This window comes from Triturus cristatus, chromosome 4_1, assembly GCF_964204655.1.
Source record: "Triturus cristatus chromosome 4_1, aTriCri1.1, whole genome shotgun sequence".
NCBI classification, from domain to species: Eukaryota; Metazoa; Chordata; class Amphibia; order Caudata; family Salamandridae; genus Triturus; species Triturus cristatus.
In genome coordinates this window covers 42,235,643-42,255,367 of record NC_140585.1, presented here as the reverse complement: position 1 = coordinate 42,255,367, position 19,725 = coordinate 42,235,643, and the positions used below count along the sequence as shown (strand labels likewise).

General features: G+C 44.5%; 1 protein-coding gene and 1 long non-coding RNA gene across 3 annotated transcripts in view; one reads left to right on the top strand and one right to left on the bottom strand.

Annotated features, from left to right (window-relative positions):
- LOC146839418 (uncharacterized) overlaps positions 1-14,807 on the bottom strand; it is a 76,836-nt gene extending 62,029 nt beyond the window's left edge. The window contains exon 1 of the long non-coding RNA XR_014981076.1: positions 14,746-14,807. This is a non-coding gene — a long non-coding RNA (uncharacterized LOC146839418). The remainder of the gene's footprint in view (positions 1-14,745) is intronic.
- Positions 1-19,725, top strand: part of CD6 (CD6 molecule) — a 245,136-nt gene that overhangs the window by 83,854 nt on the left and 141,557 nt on the right. The window lies entirely within an intron of this gene.

Genomic DNA, 19,725 nt, shown 5'->3' with positions numbered 1-19,725 from the left:
GCAGAGGGTAGCGGTCAGATTACAATCATTTGGAACAAATATTATCTACCTCCTAAAGACTCAAATCGAAGGATCACAACTGCATGTGCTTAAAACATTAGGGTACAGGGTGATTAGTGCAACTACACAGGGGGCCAAGTTTTGGAGTGTTGCTATATTGGCTAAAGGTTGCGGAATGCAATTTACACAGTCATGCTCTGATAAATTTGGCCGATGGGCAATCACTGAATGCCAATACGGCATGGGTCAGAAACTGACACTATGCACACTATCTGGATGCACCTGTGGCGACCCCGGCGTATTCACACCATCTCTTATGAACTCGCTCACTGGCCCCTTCCACTGATTCTATGTGGGGATTATAATATTAATTTACCCAGTGATTGATCTTTGGAGGCTGGATACAGATATATAGGGAGGAAACCGAAAGTGTTTCAGGCTTTAAGAAATCTATGCTAGACCAATGGTTTGATTGACAGTTCGCATATGATGAAATCAAGTGATCCAGGGTATACTTTTTTTCTAACCTACATATGACTCATGCCAGACTGGACTATATGTTTGTCTCCAACACTCTGAGTTCGAAATATAGTATAGAAAAGTTGCTGCAGGTATTATCAGATCATAACCCATTGACCCTTAATTTAGAAGTGGAATTATCCAGTCCAAATCTGAGAACTTGGACTTATGAGAGATCAATGTTGTCAAACGAGGAATATTGCAGGCATATGAGACAATGGATCCCAATGTTCATGGAGGATAATATGGTGAGTACATCAATTGAGGTGGTATGGGATGCTTTGAAAGCAGGGATTGGGGGGAAACACTGCGATATTACCGCGATATTACTTAAATTTCAACAAAGATGCAAAATAAATAATAAAGACTCTGCAGGATAATCTGGGGGTTTCTGAGGAGGGGTTGATAAGGGCTGTACTTGAGAAATGGGAGGAGGAAGAGGAACAACGATGTGTGGCGATTGCTAAAACCACCATTAAGGATATTTTGATAGATAAAGCAATGAGTAAGGCAACAACCCAAAAGGAAGCAGCGTACGAATTAAGCAACAGATCGGTCACCATTTGGCAGTTCGTATTAGACAACAAATCATATCTAATACAATTCGAGAAATGAATGCCCCTGAACTTGCAATTAGGGCGCCATTTCGGAGGTAGTATCAAACACTATATACGGCTAATATCGGGGAGGATCAGAGTAAGATGAAGGAATATCTGGACTTAATCCCACTCTCAAGATTTGAGGAAGAAGACCAGGATAGCCTAGATAGTCCACCACAATAGGTTGAGATCCTAATTTCAATGAGCGGTTTAGCTAAAGGGAAAGCGACGGGTATGGAATGGATGGTATTCCGACTGAATTTTAGACCACATTTTCCCAGCAGCTAAAAGGATCCATGATCTATTCATACACATTTTTTATGGTGGGCGGCCTCCGGGATCATGGTCTCTGGCAAAGATCGTGGTCTTCTTTTAAAAGAATAAACCGTCCTTACAATTAGGGTTTTACCGCCCTATTACTCTGATAAATGGCGACTCCAAAATCTATTCAAAGCTATTGGCCAAGCGACTCACGCCAATAATTCTTAAAGTTATCTGAGAGCAACAACATGGGTTTATTCCTGGTAGATCTACAATTGACCATATCCAGAGAGTTATTACATTATTCGATATGACCAATGTTGCAGGAGACCCTATTGCTCTCATCCTGTTGGACGCAGAGAAAACTTTTGAGAGGGTCTCCTGGTAATAGCTATGGACGGCAATGTCTAGAATTGACATCAGGGATGGTTTTATCAAAGCAGTCCAAACATTATACGCCAAACCATCGGCGGCAGTTATGGTGAACGGGATACTCTCTGAATTTTGTTTAATCTCCTGGGGGACCAGGAAGGGCTGCCCTTGCTCCCCTCTTTTATTTGCAGTGTTTATTGACCCCTTCATCCGTAGGCTAGAGAATAACGTGTTAATACCAGCAGTCTGGTCACAGAACTGGGCAACCAAGACACTGCCCTATGGCGATGATATCCCTCTGGTTATATCTGATCCAAATGCTGCCATAAAGGCAAGCGAAGATCAAGGCCGAGCGTTTCAGGCATATCTCCGATTATGCTCTGAATCAGGATAAGACACATATTGTTCTCAATTATAAAATCATGATGGCAGATAACCGGGTAGTCGAAAGAGCTACTTATCTTGGTGTCAGTAAAACCTCGAAGCTGGATAATTTGGTCAAGAACAATATGGAACCTTTAATGGAGCATACTAAAAAAGATCTCGCAAGGCTAAACAACGTACATTTATCCATATGGGGTAGGTGTAACATAATAAAAATGCCTTTTCTCCTAAAATTGATATATTTTGTTGGGCTATTTGTTTGGAATTTGCTCCTCAATGGTTTAAAGCAATAGAGAATATGTTCTCCAGGTTTATATGGGCATATGTGCGACCTCGCCAAGCACTTACGTTTCTTACTTTACCGAGGGTCTTGGCCCTTTCAAATCTGAAATATATTATTGGGCCATCACAATGATCTATCTTCCCTTTGTAACTGTTTCCTTTGATATGTATTTGACGCCTGCCTAACCTTGGCCATCCGTAATTGTGAAGCGCTCTCTTGGGATCATGTTCGCGCTATATAAAACTTTATCTGTAGTCATGAGCTGCTTAGAACAAATGCAGATAATAGGCAAAAGCTAATTAAGGATATATCGGAATTTCGATCGGTAGTGTTGAAAACCGAAATAGTATTGTCAGAAGATCTAATAGTGTTAGGTACCTCGAAAGCAAACCGCTTGGGGAAGGGACATGGATTGATTTTTATATCTATGGCAGTCTTAAGGATATTCATTGCCTCTGCCTGGTTGGATCCTAGGCCACCAGCTTTCCAACAGTGGCTCGCCAGTAGAGGGCAGTAAATGAGTTATGGGGCAGTAAAAGAACTATGGAGCAGTAAAACAATTATGCAGCAGCAGTAAAAGAACTGAATTTGATTGCTAGTAACTGGCCTCAACCCATCACGAAAGCAGACACAAATCCACTGACACAACCTTTCTCTGAAATTATTGACTCCATTATGTATAAGGTAGGTGTTCGAGGTAGGTGTTTGAGGCCCTCCTCCACCCGCAGGCTCCTGCCTGCGCCTCATCCCTGGTGGTCTAGTGGAAGAACCTGCTTTTCTGCCAGTTCGCTCGGTGTGTGTCCTCCTTTCTGTTTTGCCTTTTCTGTTTTGCTTTTTCTGTTTTTGCCTTTTTCTGTTCTGCCTTTCTTCTGCTTGGCCTTTTTCTGTCTTGCCTTTTTCTGTTTTGCAATTTTTCTGTTTGCCCTTTTTTGGTTGCCTTTTTCGTTTTCCCTGCTGCTGCCCCAAGGCCCCTCCCCCCAGTGTGTTCTCGCTCCCGCCTCCCAGCTGCTCCCCCTCCCCCGACCCCTACTTAATGGTGGCTGCTGGGCGCCAAGGAGAGCAAGACCTCTGACCTCCTGGTCGGAGTCACTGCTCTCCCCCTGCGCAGCTCTACCATTAAGGCACTGCCCTTAGCGCCAACTTGAGCTTCAGGTACGTGTTCGAGGCCCTCCTCCATCCGCAGCCTCCTGCCTGCGCCTCATCCCTGGTGGTCTACTGGAAAAGCCTGCTCTTCTGCAAGTCCGCTCGGTGTGTGTCATCCTTTCTGTGTTGCCTTTTCTGTTTTGCCATTTCTGTTTTTGCCTTTTGTCTGTTCTGCCTTTTTCTATCTTGCTTTTTTCTGTCTTGCTTTTTACTGTTTTGCCTTTTTTTATGTTTGCTCTTTTTTGGTTGCCTTGTTCGTTTTCCCTGCCGCTGCAGCCCCCTTCTAGTGGAAGAGCCTGCTCTTCGGGATAGTCTGCTCGGTGTGTGTCATCATTTCTGTTTTACCTTTTCTGTTTTTGCCATTTGCCATTCTACCTTTTTCTGTTCTGCCATTTTTTGCAATGCCTTTTTCTGTCTTGCCTTTTTCTGTTTTGCCTTTTTTCTGCCTGTACTTTTTTGGTTGCCATCTCTGTTTTCCCTGCCGCTGCTTCCCCCGCGGCCCTTCCCCCCCAGTGTGTTCCCGCATCCGCCTCCCGCTTGACAGCTGCTCACCCTCCCCCGACCCCTACTTAATGGCAGCCGCTGAAGGCGCGCCAAAAGCAAACCCGTCTGCGCACATCCGCGACCCGATCACAACCAGTGCCAGGGACCCTGTTCTCCTGACCCCCTGCCACTACAACCCCAGCACCCTCCATGCACTCAACCCCGGATGAAACAACAAATGCCAGCTCACGACGCCAAACAACACCCAGGGCCTGATCTCCTGCCGACACTGGCACTGCACCTTCACACACCTCTGGACCCAGGCAGACACCCCAACCAACCGGATGGCACTGCACACAAGCCACTGAACTGCATGCTGCTCAGCGTACGCTCCCTGCACAGACACGCTATAGAAATCTAGGACCTCCTCAACACACCCTCGCCTGACATCACCTTCCTCACAGAGACCTGTACCAACGCCAGCTCAGCAACCACCATCCCTGACAGATACAAGATCCTGAGGAAAGACCGCCCCAACCACCCAGTAGGAGGCCTCGCCATCAACCACAAAAGCTCACTCTGACTAACAACCACCAACTCGGACGACGCCTCGCCCCCATGGAACACATCCACTTCCATATCCAGCCCAAGCCTAGAACGACGCTCAGCAGAATGCTCGCCTACAGACCTCTCAGGCCCGCACCCCCTTCACCAACGTCATCGCAGACCACATCCCTCCCCACACCCTTGCCACCACAGACTACACACTACTCGGAGACCTGAACTTCTGCCTAGACAACCACAGTGATCCCAACACCACCGCTCTCCTGGAGAACCTCACCAACATAGGACTGAAGCAACTTGTCTCCACCCCCACACACACACTTGACCCCATCTTCACCGTAGGAAACAACATTCGCCACACCACGGAACTGTTCTGGACAGAACACCACTGCATCCATTTCTCCTCGAAACCCACCGTGCACCAGCGCACACACCACCCCTCTTGCAGAAGATGGAACAAAGTCTCAGAAAAACACCTCACCTCCGCCCTCAACTGCACTCCTCCCCAAACTACGACAGACGCCAACAGAGCAGCGAGCAACCTCCACCAATGGATCGCCAACTGCGCCAACACTCTTGCCCCCCTCCAGAACACCATGAGACAACACAACAAGAAAGACAACTGGCTCACCACGGACCTCAGAGAATCCAAGTGCTCTTGCTGACAACTGGAGAAGACGTGGAGAAACAGAAAACTCCAGAAGCACGCTCCGCCTACAAGGCAGCCACCACGGCACACCACCAACTCATCAAATCAACAAAGAGAAATTTTATCCAAGACAGAATTCTCTCCAACTCCCACAATTCCAAGGAACACTTCGCCATTATACAAGAATTCGTCAGGCCCAACAGCAAAACAACCGACGTCCCTCCCTCCCAAGACCTCTGCAACAAACTCAGCTCCTTCTTTCACCTCAATATCAAGATGCTATAAGTCAACTTCGATAACCAAGACCACGGCACCACCTCAACTGCCACACCCAGCGACGCCATTCAACAGACGAACCCCTCTGACCACAGAAGACACCGTAAAGACAATGAAAAGCATCCACTCCAGAGCACCCACTGAGCCTGCCCTCTGCACATCTTCCACAAAGCCGCCACTGCCATCGCACCCGAACTACGCTGAACTGCTCCCTCGAGACTGCCACATTTCCTGACAACTGGAAACACGCCAAAGTCAACCCCCTCCTAAAGAAGCCCTCCACAGACTCAACGGATCTCAAGAACTTCAGGCGCATCTCACTGCTCCCTTTTGCTGCCAAAGTCATCGAAAAAGCCGTCAGCACCCAGCTAGCACACTTCAAGGAAGCCAACAACATCCTAGACACCTCTCAGCAACCACAGCATCTAGACCGCCCTCATAGCTGCCACCGATGGCATCCACGCCCTCCTCGACCAAGGCCACACAGCAGCCCTCATCCTCCTGGACCTCTCGGCAGCCTTCAACACCATCTCCCACCGCACACTAGCTTCCAGGCTCCATGATGCCAGCATCCAAGGAACAGCCTTAGACTGGATTCGATCTTTCACCCCAGGCAGAACACAAAGAATAAGTCTCCCACCCTTCCTCTTCGAACCAACAGAGATCAGATGCAGAGTACCCTAAGGATCCTCCCTCAGCCCCACACTCTTCAACGTCTACATGTCCCCCTTCACAACCATTGTCAGAAACCAAAGACTCAACATAGTCTCATATGCCAACGACACCCAGCTCATCCTCTCCCCCACCAAGGAACCTGACATCACCAGGCGCAATTTCCAAGAAGGGATGAAAGACGTTGCAACCTGGATGAGCATCAGTTTCCTAAAGCTCAACGCAGAGAAAACAGAAGCCCTCATCCTCGGCTCCAACCTCTCCACATGGGACAACACCTGGTGGCCCCCCACCCTCAGAAACCCACCAACTCCAACGGACCACGCAAGCAACCTCTACATCATACTCAACTCTTCACTCATCATGAACCGCCAGATGAACATCGTGTCCTCCACATGCTTCAACACACTCTGCATATTTCGCAAGACCTTCAAACGGATCCCCCGACTCCAGGAAGACCGTCACCCAAGCACTCATCAACAAGCAGACTGGACTACGGAGATGCCCTCTATGCCGGAATCAACAAAAAACTCCTTCACAAACTCCAGACCATCAAGAACGCCGCAGCCAGGATTGTTTTTGGAATTAGGGCACATTAGGCAAGATGGTGCCTGAGTGAGGCCACCACTTACCTCTCTCCACTTTTCTCTCCCACTGGATGTTCTTCCGGGGATATGGATAATGCGTTGGGGCCTCTGTCAGACTGATGACTGCTGTGGGTTAATGTAGGAGGAGCAGCGAGGCAGATTTCAGGCACGTTTGTGGGGGCAAGGGAGTCAGAAAGTTCAAGGAAATGGCGCCGGTAATGTGGAAGTGTGCAATGTGGGGGATTTGGTGTGTAGCCCTTTACACACTACAACACCAGGAATACAAGGCAAAGAAAATGAGAATCTCCCTGCTCAGAGTGTGACACCATGGCTATCAAACTGTGATAATACTATCTTGGAAGTACCCTTACATACTCGCCCGGAGAATGAGAATGAGAGTATGCTAAATAATATCTGTTCCCTCAATGCTCCTACCAGCAAAACAGAGGCTGAGGGTGTTAATACACCAGAAATGGCAACTAAAAATAGGCATGGAGCAGCTTAAGGGATTAAAGACCAAAGAAAGACCATGGAGACCAGATACCTATCTCCCGACTCTCTGGTAAAGTTTTTCTCTTTAACTGAGGAATCAGGGGTCTCCGATACTAGTATGACCGTTAGTAGTGATGCTGGTGTTTCTTCCTCAAGCAATAACAGTGCGCAAAGGAAAGGGGCGATCCCCCAAAAACCTAAATTGACATCTGGGAAAAAAACCCGCAAGAGAGTCCTAGGGGATAGAGAGGTTGAGGAAGAATTGGGCTGGGATTATTCAGCAACACAAATACTACCCCCTGAAGGTGTAAATGAAAAGGGGAGACCTTCAAGAAAAAATCTAGGGGACGGATATTCTCAAGCAAACAATGGAAAATCAACTGAGCCCTCCTTATCCTTAATCTTGCAGTCCCTGCAACTATTTCAAGATGAGGCTAAGTCTGAAAATCGCCATGCTTGGTTGGCCTCAAAAAAACTTCTAGGATCTCTTTGTAAGATTAAAAAAACATGTACCGAAATTCAAAAAGGTTAAATATGGTAAGCTACTGAGGCACTAGAGAACACTGTTGGTACGCTGAAAGTTTAGGCTACATCGCAGGAGAGCACCCTGAAAGATGTTATGTGGAAACTGGAGGAGTATGAGAATCGCCAGCACCGCAATAACTTGAGACTGCTAGGGATATCCGAAAATTGCAAAGGCAGTGACATAAGGAAATTTATCATCACCATGCTGAAAGCTCTCTTCCCAAACTCTATCATTGGGATTGGGACAAGTAAGTCCAGTGTGTCCATCGATTTTCTCTAACACCTGCAAGGCACTTATCTAACGAGCGGCCGCTGCCCTGTGCTATACTGATTTATTTTGGACATTTTCTGTTACGCCAGGCTGTGTATGACCTAGCCATACCTAATACCAAAAGGAATTTTGAGAGCTTCTTCTTTTTTTCCAAGCCAGACTTTGCACATGCCACCGTCGAGAGGAGATGGCGGCTCAGACAGATCAAAACCCCTTTTCAGAAAGCAGGAGCTGTAGTATTTTTGCAGAATCCAGCTAGGCTGAAAGTTGCCTTTCAGGGACAGAATTACAGTTTAATCTCTGAAATCCAAGCCCAGACGTTATTGAGCAACATCTTAGTGGGGGCCGTTGGGGGTAAAAAATAAGTTGGTCATACACTGAAGAAAGACGACGGATGAAAGCCAGTGTCCTCTTCGAGTGGGAACATTTGTCCAACTCTTTGTATAACTCTTTTTTCCACTTTTTTCTCCTCCGTTTCTTTTTTCTTAGGTTTTAATGCATATCTGAACACTGGGTAAGGGAGAGAGGTGGGGGGAGGAGTGATCCAGTCACCCTCATGCAGGCTCATGTTTGAGTCTGATTGCGTACGTTGTGGTGGGGGGTCAGGGGTGATATCCTCAGACAGGTGATAAAAGAAGTTGGTGCAATAGTGATTCTTGTTGTAGGCACTCCTTTAGTCATAGTAAATGAAAAGAAGGAGGGATTGGCAGGGTGGGTTTGCTGTATAGCAGAGGTCTTCAATCTGTGGGGCGCGACCCCCAGGGGGGCCGTGGAGTCACAGGAAGGGAGGCGCGCATTCCCCAGCCGAGCGCTGTGCCAGAGAGGGCCTCGCACTGGGAGCTGCTCTAAAGAGCAATCCGATTGTCAACACTTCTCACCAGCTGAAGAAGGAGGATGGGTCTTGGCGACAACGACCATTAGGAGGCAGTCCGGCTCTGCAGGAGGCCAGTACTAGCCTAATTGACCTCGTGCTGGGCCTGTTCATGCACTGCGTCTACAAGGGAAGGTGCGATGGGGGCTGGAGCAGGCCGTTCTCAGCAAGGGGAACATGGGATGGAAATCAGAGGCCAGAACCACCCAACTTCGAACTTTCCTTACCTTCTTTCTGCTAAATCGAAATTTGTCATTTTTCCTGTTTTTTTTTTACCTAGTCTACACAAATACTTTCGATTTTCGATTGTTTTATTGTGGCGCATAAAAAACCTGTACTGGAAAGGCATTTGCAGAATATTTATATTTCAAATACATGTTTGAAGATTATTTGTAAGATTTATTTCTATTAACTTTTAATTTTTTATTCTTTGCTCTCATTGAGGCATAATTCTGCCAAATGTTATATTTATACAGTGTAATCGCACGACCTTTCATGTATGAAGATGGTTTCCGCAGTGAAAGCACTCGCAAATATATTTAAATAGAAGTTCCCCTACTTTCTGGAAAAAAGACAACCCACCTGGGACGGTTAATTCTAATAGTTAATATGCTTCAGCTGGAGTGTCACTCAAGGAGTGTCATGTGCTGTGAAACGGAAGCAAGCAGATAGTTTACTCCCAGGGTGCAGCGGCTTGACTGAAAGAAATACAAACGTGTGCTAGGTGCAAAGTTAAATAAAGGGTGCTTGAAGGCAGGTACTGATTTTAATTGATCGAATCATTCAAAGCTTTGTGATGACACTGATGCATTCTTTTTGAGTGGTAGTGCAAAGAGAACAATTGAGCTGTGAAGTGTGTGTTTTCAATTGTAATTGAATTTGTATAACGCTTACTACCCCAGGAGGTGTTGAAGGGACAGTTTTGTAAAAAATATGTACAATCTGGGTATTACTAAAATGCACGTTTTAAATAATGACTTACATATTCACAGTGCTTTCTGTAACAAGCTGTAACCTTCTCGCACAGAATATGCACACATCACTATTCTCCACTGCACCATTAAAGAATTAATTCTGTGGGTCCCTGGTTACACATAGACCTCTGAACTGCATTAAACCAATAAAGGTGTCAGAATGTACTATTGTGCATTTCCCACTGAGTAACACCTTTTTAAATGTATTTTTCACTTAAACTACCAGTTATTTTATATGTAGCTACGTGGCAGTGAAAAACCTAAACATTTTTACAGAATACACTGTTTAATAATATTTCCCCACCGTAAAAATGACTTGCCACAGGAATTAAGGGCGTTTATGGTTATTGATGGAGAGTAACAGGTTCTAGAATATTTTGTCAGGAGGGGGTCCTTACACCTAAAAACGTTTGAGGAGGGGGTCTCGGCATCAAAAAGTTTGAAGACCTCTGCTGTATAGGGATGTGGTGGCAGAATCAGGGGAATGATATAAAGCGACATGGGCAGACTTAGAATTGTAACTATTAATATATGTGACCTTAATGACATTAGGAAAAGGCAGAGGGTAGCGGTCAGATTACAATCATTTGGAACAAATATTATCTACCTCCTAAAGACTCAAATCGAAGGATCACAACTGCATGTGCTTAAAACATTAGGGTACAGGGTGATTAGTGCAACTACACAGGGGGCCAAGTTTTGGAGTGTTGCTATATTGGCTAAAGGTTGCGGAATGCAATTTACACAGTCATGCTCTGATAAATTTGGCCGATGGGCAATCACTGAATGCCAATACGGCATGGGTCAGAAACTGACACTATGCACACTATCTGGATGCACCTGTGGCGACCCCGGCGTATTCACACCATCTCTTATGAACTCGCTCACTGGCCCCTTCCACTGATTCTATGTGGGGATTATAATATTAATTTACCCAGTGATTGATCTTTGGAGGCTGGATACAGATATATAGGGAGGAAACCGAAAGTGTTTCAGGCTTTAAGAAATCTATGCTAGACCAATGGTTTGATTGACAGTTCGCATATGATGAAATCAAGTGATCCAGGGTATACTTTTTTTTCTAACCTACATATGACTCATGCCAGACTGGACTATATGTTTGTCTCCAACACTCTGAGTTCGAAATATAGTATAGAAAAGTTGCTGCAGGTATTATCAGATCATAACCCATTGACCCTTAATTTAGAAGTGGAATTATCCAGTCCAAATCTGAGAACTTGGACTTATGAGAGATCAATGTTGTCAAACGAGGAATATTGCAGGCATATGAGACAATGGATCCCAATGTTCATGGAGGATAATATGGTGAGTACATCAATTGAGGTGGTATGGGATGCTTTGAAAGCAGGGATTGGGGGGAAACACTGCGATATTACCGCGATATTACTTAAATTTCAACAAAGATGCAAAATAAATAATAAAGACTCTGCAGGATAATCTGGGGGTTTCTGAGGAGGGGTTGATAAGGGCTGTACTTGAGAAATGGGAGGAGGAAGAGGAACAACGATGTGTGGCGATTGCTAAAACCACCATTAAGGATATTTTGATAGATAAAGCAATGAGTAAGGCAACAACCCAAAAGGAAGCAGCGTACGAATTAAGCAACAGATCGGTCACCATTTGGCAGTTCGTATTAGACAACAAATCATATCTAATACAATTCGAGAAATGAATGCCCCTGAACTTGCAATTAGGGCGCCATTTCGGAGGTAGTATCAAACACTATATACGGCTAATATCGGGGAGGATCAGAGTAAGATGAAGGAATATCTGGACTTAATCCCACTCTCAAGATTTGAGGAAGAAGACCAGGATAGCCTAGATAGTCCACCACAATAGGTTGAGATCCTAATTTCAATGAGCGGTTTAGCTAAAGGGAAAGCGACGGGTATGGAATGGATGGTATTCCGACTGAATTTTAGACCACATTTTCCCAGCAGCTAAAAGGATCCATGATCTATTCATACACATTTTTTATGGTGGGCGGCCTCCGGGATCATGGTCTCTGGCAAAGATCGTGGTCTTCTTTTAAAAGAATAAACCGTCCTTACAATTAGGGTTTTACCGCCCTATTACTCTGATAAATGGCGACTCCAAAATCTATTCAAAGCTATTGGCCAAGCGACTCACGCCAATAATTCTTAAAGTTATCTGAGAGCAACAACATGGGTTTATTCCTGGTAGATCTACAATTGACCATATCCAGAGAGTTATTACATTATTCGATATGACCAATGTTGCAGGAGACCCTATTGCTCTCATCCTGTTGGACGCAGAGAAAACTTTTGAGAGGGTCTCCTGGTAATAGCTATGGACGGCAATGTCTAGAATTGACATCAGGGATGGTTTTATCAAAGCAGTCCAAACATTATACGCCAAACCATCGGCGGCAGTTATGGTGAACGGGATACTCTCTGAATTTTGTTTAATCTCCTGGGGGACCAGGAAGGGCTGCCCTTGCTCCCCTCTTTTATTTGCAGTGTTTATTGACCCCTTCATCCGTAGGCTAGAGAATAACGTGTTAATACCAGCAGTCTGGTCACAGAACTGGGCAACCAAGACACTGCCCTATGGCGATGATATCCCTCTGGTTATATCTGATCCAAATGCTGCCATAAAGGCAAGCGAAGATCAAGGCCGAGCGTTTCAGGCATATCTCCGATTATGCTCTGAATCAGGATAAGACACATATTGTTCTCAATTATAAAATCATGATGGCAGATAACCGGGTAGTCGAAAGAGCTACTTATCTTGGTGTCAGTAAAACCTCGAAGCTGGATAATTTGGTCAAGAACAATATGGAACCTTTAATGGAGCATACTAAAAAAGATCTCGCAAGGCTAAACAACGTACATTTATCCATATGGGGTAGGTGTAACATAATAAAAATGCCTTTTCTCCTAAAATTGATATATTTTGTTGGGCTATATGTTTGGAATTTGCTCCTCAATGGTTTAAAGCAATAGAGAATATGTTCTCCAGGTTTATATGGGCATATGTGCGACCTCGCCAAGCACTTACGTTTCTTACTTTACCGAGGGTCTTGGCCCTTTCAAATCTGAAATATATTATTGGGCCATCACAATGATCTATCTTCCCTTTGTAACTGTTTCCTTTGATATGTATTTGACGCCTGCCTAACCTTGGCCATCCGTAATTGTGAAGCGCTCTCTTGGGATCATGTTCGCGCTATATAAAACTTTATCTGTAGTCATGAGCTGCTTAGAACAAATGCAGATAATAGGCAAAAGCTAATTAAGGATATATCGGAATTTCGATCGGTAGTGTTGAAAACCGAAATAGTATTGTCAGAAGATCTAATAGTGTTAGGTACCTCGAAAGCAAACCGCTTGGGGAAGGGACATGGATTGATTTTTATATCTATGGCAGTCTTAAGGATATTCATTGCCTCTGCCTGGTTGGATCCTAGGCCACCAGCTTTCCAACAGTGGCTCGCCAGATTGTTAGCTACTTGTAGCCTGGAGATAGCTATATATAAATGGTGAGGGCACCATTCACGTAAAAAAGGTATGAACATTTGGGATCCCCTGATTATATGGATGCAAGGGCATAGCGGGACATGCTAGAGTGTATGTATGTTTTATTATCTTTTCTGTAAGTCTTTTTAGTATAAAAGGGAATATGCACGTCACTTTATGGACGCTACTTGAATGGAGATCCACTAGGACTGTACTTGGTTGATAGATTCTCTTTGTGAGCCTATAAGTACTTTATGGATCAAATGATGTTATGTACCTCACCTGATTAATCATGTGTTGATGTCTTACCTGTCTGAGGTGGTTGTGGAGGGGTTGGGGGAAGGGTGTCAGATACGTATGTAAATTAAAATGAATGAAGATAAAAAAAATGTTTTAAGTACGCCACAGCCAGACTCATCCTCAACATCTCATGACACGACCACATCACCCAACACCTCTGCAACCTCCACTGGCTCCCCTTCGAAAGAAGAATAACCTTCAAACTGCTCACACACCCCTACAAAGCCCTCCATAACACCAGACCCCAATACCTCAATGAACGAATCTCCTTCCACGCCCCCAAGAGAAACCTCTGCTCTGCTGACCTCGCCCTAGCCACGGCCCCTCACATCCACAGGGCCAGAGCAGGGGGCAGATCCCTCTCCTACCTCGCAGCCAAGACCTGGAACGAACAAACTCCCACTCGCATCCGACGAAACCCAGCACTGCACCAATTCAGAAGGGACCTCAAGACCTAGCTCTTCGAATGACCAACGGAGCTGTTCGCAACCACCCACCCCCTCCCAGTGCCTTGAGACCCTTGCGGGTGAGTAGTGCGCATTAAAACCTCCGATTGATTGATTGATTGATGTTTCTTGAAAATCTACATACGCCTCTCATAAGAGACATGCACTGACTCTTTCGGCTCCTGTCAAGTTCTCAAAACGTTATTTCTCAGAAACCGTCTTCACACACTCAATCATATCCTCCCTTAAGCATTTCTCATGTCTGTCCCACTTGTTCTCAAGGCACTGTCTAAATGACCCCTTCACATGTTTTGTCATTTTCTTTTTAGCTTTCTCTCTCTCCATACAATCCCATCAATTTAGAGCCTCAAATTGGGTAGGTCTGGGCCTCGACTTCATATCATACATAGTTTGTCTAAGGAAATCTAACTTTCTAGTCTTAAAAGTACCCTCTAGTGGAAACTTTAATTCCTTGTCAATGGCAGTCAGGTACATGTGTGAAACCTAATGTCCATCATCATTTCAAATGCAGACATTTTCTGACACTCTATAGCAGGTACAACAGAAACCATACCTTTTTCAACACGTTCCCCATTATTTTGACTTAAACCAAGCTCAAAATCACCTCAAAATAACAACGAACGAACTAGAGAACAACAACCAATCACAGCGCAGCTCAGTCAAAGTTCAACCTATCACAGCACAGCTTCGACAGCAACCAACCAACCAGAGCCCAGCTTTGTAGTGACTCCTCACCAACCCCAGCATGGCTCCCTGGCTGACTAACCAATCACAGTATGACTACTCTGTGAACAGGAAAACAACTTCCAAACCTCTTTTAAACATATGAACTAAATAAACCCCTGTCTGTTTATCATAGATAGGAAAGAAAATTCAGTAGATCAAGTAAGACAGTTCAATCAAAACAACCGAACTTCAGAAACAAGAATCCAACTCGAAACGAGGAAATAAAAAACGAAAGTCCGTTTAAACCACAATTCATACTAGGTAGACTCTCATCCAGTGGCAATCCACCCTAGTAGTGTGCTTGCTCGTTTGCATTCAACAGCAAGTTGCACCAATGCAAATTAAGCTCATGATCTGAAAGGAAAAGTCGTTAGTTCAGTATCCGTGTATGTGTGTATGGACTACACACCACCTTATATAGACACATAAAACCAATATATCTCGAGGTCTTGGATTTCAACTAATCTGATAACTAATCCAAGCCAACTAAAACAATAGAACTTGAAATGCATTGATAAACATTAATAATACATCACCATAACAGTAATCAATCCCCCAGTTAAACCTACAACCATCATCACAGATCCAAGCAACTCACAACACGGACATATACACCCTTCACAAATGCGTACTACAGTCGCAAATCAATTCTCTTTATTTATACTTACACTTCAAAACGTTTAGAAGTGCGCTCCAATCACTCCCCGGAGTCTTCAGCATTGGTAGAGTTCCAAAACTCTGAGTAACAATGTACTGGGTATTAAGGATTGGGAAACCTCCGAAAATCTTTTGCGGAACACCTACAAAAGAGGAGGTGCTCTTATGTAACCATCCTCTGGTATCATTTTGTGGGGGCAGAACTCTGAACCCCAAAATGTAACGCATCTCAAAATTTTGATAACTTTTTATTTTTTTTATTTAAGAAGTTTTATATAGCGCTGGCCTGACCCTCGGGTATCGGAGCGCTTTACAGCAGGAAACATTGCATAGATTCAACAACACAAAACAGTAGAGTGACTCAATAACAGTGCAAGACAGACTGAGTCTTTGTAGTCCTTCGGAGCCTTGGCGTTGGAGCAGAGCGCGGTGTCAGCTAGCTGCTCCGATTGATCCTATCCACTCCCTAGGGAACGGTTGAGGAACAAGATTTTGAGTTGGCTTTTAAATTTTACAAAGGAGGGAATGGTTCTGATGTGGGGGGGAATAGAGTTCCAGATTTTTGGAGCGCTACCAGCGAAGGACCGCTCTGCAGTTCTTTGTTTTCGAGTTTTTGGTGGGATGAGTAGAAGTGAGTATAACTAAAATTTACCTTAGATGTTTCGCTGCAGCATCCTTGATCTTCCAATAAAAAGCCCCTCCTCAGCATCAGGCCAACATTGATACAGCAGAGTTGCAAATAAATAGCTGGGACCACTGAAGAGCTGAGATCTAGATCAGGAAAAATCTCAATTCAAGCTGTACATAGAAATGCAAGGTACATGGCGTGAAGGCTCAAATGCAAAATATACAGTCAGAAGTCAAAATCGTTCGAAGCCCCAATGAACATAACAGGATCGGCTAGTATCCCTAGCTATTTAGATAGTCTCAAAAACAATCATCGACATTAGGGCTCTCCCCAGAATCACGGGGTTCTTAGGCATAAATCCTGCATATCAAATTAGCCAAACCACAGTTTCAGCGTGGTGTGAGCTCATGTATCGTTTCCTCTGACTAATGAGAGCACCTCTGTATTAACATCGCACGTTAGCACTCTGCTATTTTCTACAAAGCATCGAGCAGCTGCAGCAACACATCGTCATCGGAAGTTCAACTAAATGCAGCATTTTTAAAAACAAGCAGGCTGTATGTTGTATATGTTTTTTTCTTGCAACATGTCTACTGTTCATCCTTATACCTTTCTGTAAATGGTTTATGCGAAAGGGCTAACAGACTAGTCGAAGGTACAATTCAAATGGCTTGCTCGAGTGGTGTTTTTGCTCGTGACATGGTTCAAGATATGGTCTGTGCTTATCGCACTACAATACATGGTTCTAATGAAAAGTCACCTTTTGAACTTATGCGTGGAAGGCTTCCTGGTACAAAGCTTACCCTTTCCTGGATCAAAGAGTGGGTTTCTAAAGGGGGTCATTTTGACTCCTTACCTGTCACCAGTAGCAATATCATTTCTGGGTCTCATATTTCCAAAGATGATTATGTCAAAGTAAAACCTGGAAGAATTTCCAAAGGTTTATCTAAATTCAAAGGTCCGTTTTGTGTCAAAGAAGTATTTCCTCATTATGTTGTCTTGACCAATGGTGAAAAGTGGAATCTTCGCAGAGTTGCTTTATACCAAAAGAAATCTTCGGTCTGCAAAGATGGAGTTGCCCACGAGCCTCAGTATTCCTCCTGCAACAGTGGGAATAGTGGTTACATGTTGTCTACCATGGAAGGCGCTACTTTACTTTCTTCCCCTGTTGGTGGAGGGTGTGCAGGTGGAGGTGATGCTTCTGACTCAAGCAATGCTTGCGACTCAAGCAACAGTGCCACTGATTTTCTCAACTTTCAGGATGCACCTCTGTCTACAAATACCAGAATCACAAGGGGCCGTAGACCACCAGCTTACCTGAATGATTACTGTTGCTAATAGTATGTTAAGCCATTTAGCCTCATTTTCAATATTTTCTTATGTTCTTTCTTTTTCCTTCCCTGAAGGAGGAAGGTGTGTTGTATATGTTTTCTTCTTGCAACATGTCTGCTGTCATCCTTATACCTTTCTCTATGTTTCCTCCCTCCCACCCTTCCAGAATACCTGTGTGTATTCTCTATTCCATGTTGATGTTCGATACGAGTCAGTTGGTAGTTTGGTCTGCAGGTGTTGGGTTGTTGTAGGTGTGCTCTGCAATAAACTACTCCTATTCATATGCTGAAGTGTCCGGAGTTTCTTTTAAGCACTGTACACCAGTCGAAGAGGGCCGAGCCAGTGACAGTACAGCGGAAGAGCGGAAGAGACCATGACTTGTTACAAATTGTTAACAAACACTAGAAAGTTATCAGAATGAAACAATGTGAGTATATGTACTGATTAAATGCCAATAAAATATGGTTAAAAAAAAACCTCGAAAGTTTATTCACAATACATGCACATTGGACAAATGTACTTTGATAGCAGCTAGTGGGGAAAGAAGACAACACAGGGGAATGGGATGGGAGGGGAGAGAGCAGGGGTGGAATGTGCAGCATCAAACAGCATCCATAGTAACTAACACGGCGAACTTATAAAAATGTGGCACAACTGAACAACATTATTTAACACATCTCTGCACGTCCAATTGAATTTGTTTAAACTACAATTATATTATTTTAGTACTTCTATTAAACCTAACATAAAACATCATTACGTATCCACTAAAATTGTTGATGTCTAAAACGCTGCCACATAGTCCTGAGTTGCCAAAAACAAGGATCTCAGTTTAGGAGGAACTCATTCACAGGGTGTTGCAGTTCATCCTGAGCTCGGTGGCGGGAGACACACCTTGAACAGAGTTTGAAGACCAGTGCTGTTAGCACCAAGGTCCAAGATTAGCCGAGTACCATCAGCATAGGAGAAACATCTGGATCCATGGGAACAAGTCAAACCGCCAAGGACTGGCACATGAAATCTGGACAGGACAGGGCCCTCAAGAACTCAGACTGCTTTGAATCCAGTGACCATGGGACACAGTAACACCTTGAGAGCGGTTAGACAGAAACAGAATGACCCCGTCGAGGGGACGCCACCCACCTAAATTTCACCAAGATAAGTCAGTAGGGTCAAGTACGAGACCCTGTAAAAGGCAGCAGAAGGATATATCATAAGAGATTATTTGCAGTAGTATTAGGGCGCTGCTGCTGTGTTGTACTGTTGAAACACACGCAAATATCCCTGAATATTAGATGCAAACACATTTCGTATTTGGACGAGTGTGCCTGTGCACTGTCTGTGACCTGGCTAAAGAGGGCATGAAAGAGCTGAAACTGGATCATAAATTCAAAGCATTTCCGAACAGGGGACCCCAAAATACGTGTGGCCCAGGGTCCCCAAAATCCTTAAGATGTCCCTGGAGTGGTCGATCTATACTCCCCTCCAGCCTCTCGTATCAGCTCTTGTTCCATGCTCAGCGGTTGTGCCCACACTACCCAGAGAACCACCCGCCCCTCCTCTCATCCTTGCCTACGGTGATCTGCGGAACGCACCAACGCACCAGGCCAGCTTTGTACAAGATGAGCCTAATTTAGATTTGGGCGGACGGGTTACTACATCACAACGGTAACATATCAGGTCCACCGAAATATAAATCCCATAATATCCCATGGGATTTATATTTTGTCAGACGGGATATCCATCACCATCGTGACGAGGTAACCCATCCGCCGGATTCTTACTCGGGCTCTAATGCTTGCAGAGTGTCCGTGGCTAATGGAACCACTAATTCTGGACTTACAAAGTGAAAGATGTTCCACCAATGGATTCTCATTCGGATTTAGAACTTCTTCAAGTAAATGAGGCCTTTCCATTACCAAGCTCTAAATTAGACCCCAAATTCTCCACAGTGTGTCTGTAGTTGGGGAGCTAATGGTGCCAATCCCTGGAGCTCATTACTTTAAAAAAAAGACCTTTGTGATAAGTTTGACGCATTAACTATCCGGCCAGTGTGATATCTTGTCTTTTGTGGCTATTCACAAAGGTAACTTAGGCTTGTGAGTAATTTATACATGTAATTTACTGTTACACTTTTGAGTAACTTCACTACCTTTAGCTATTCACAAAATGTGAGTGTAAAGTTACTCA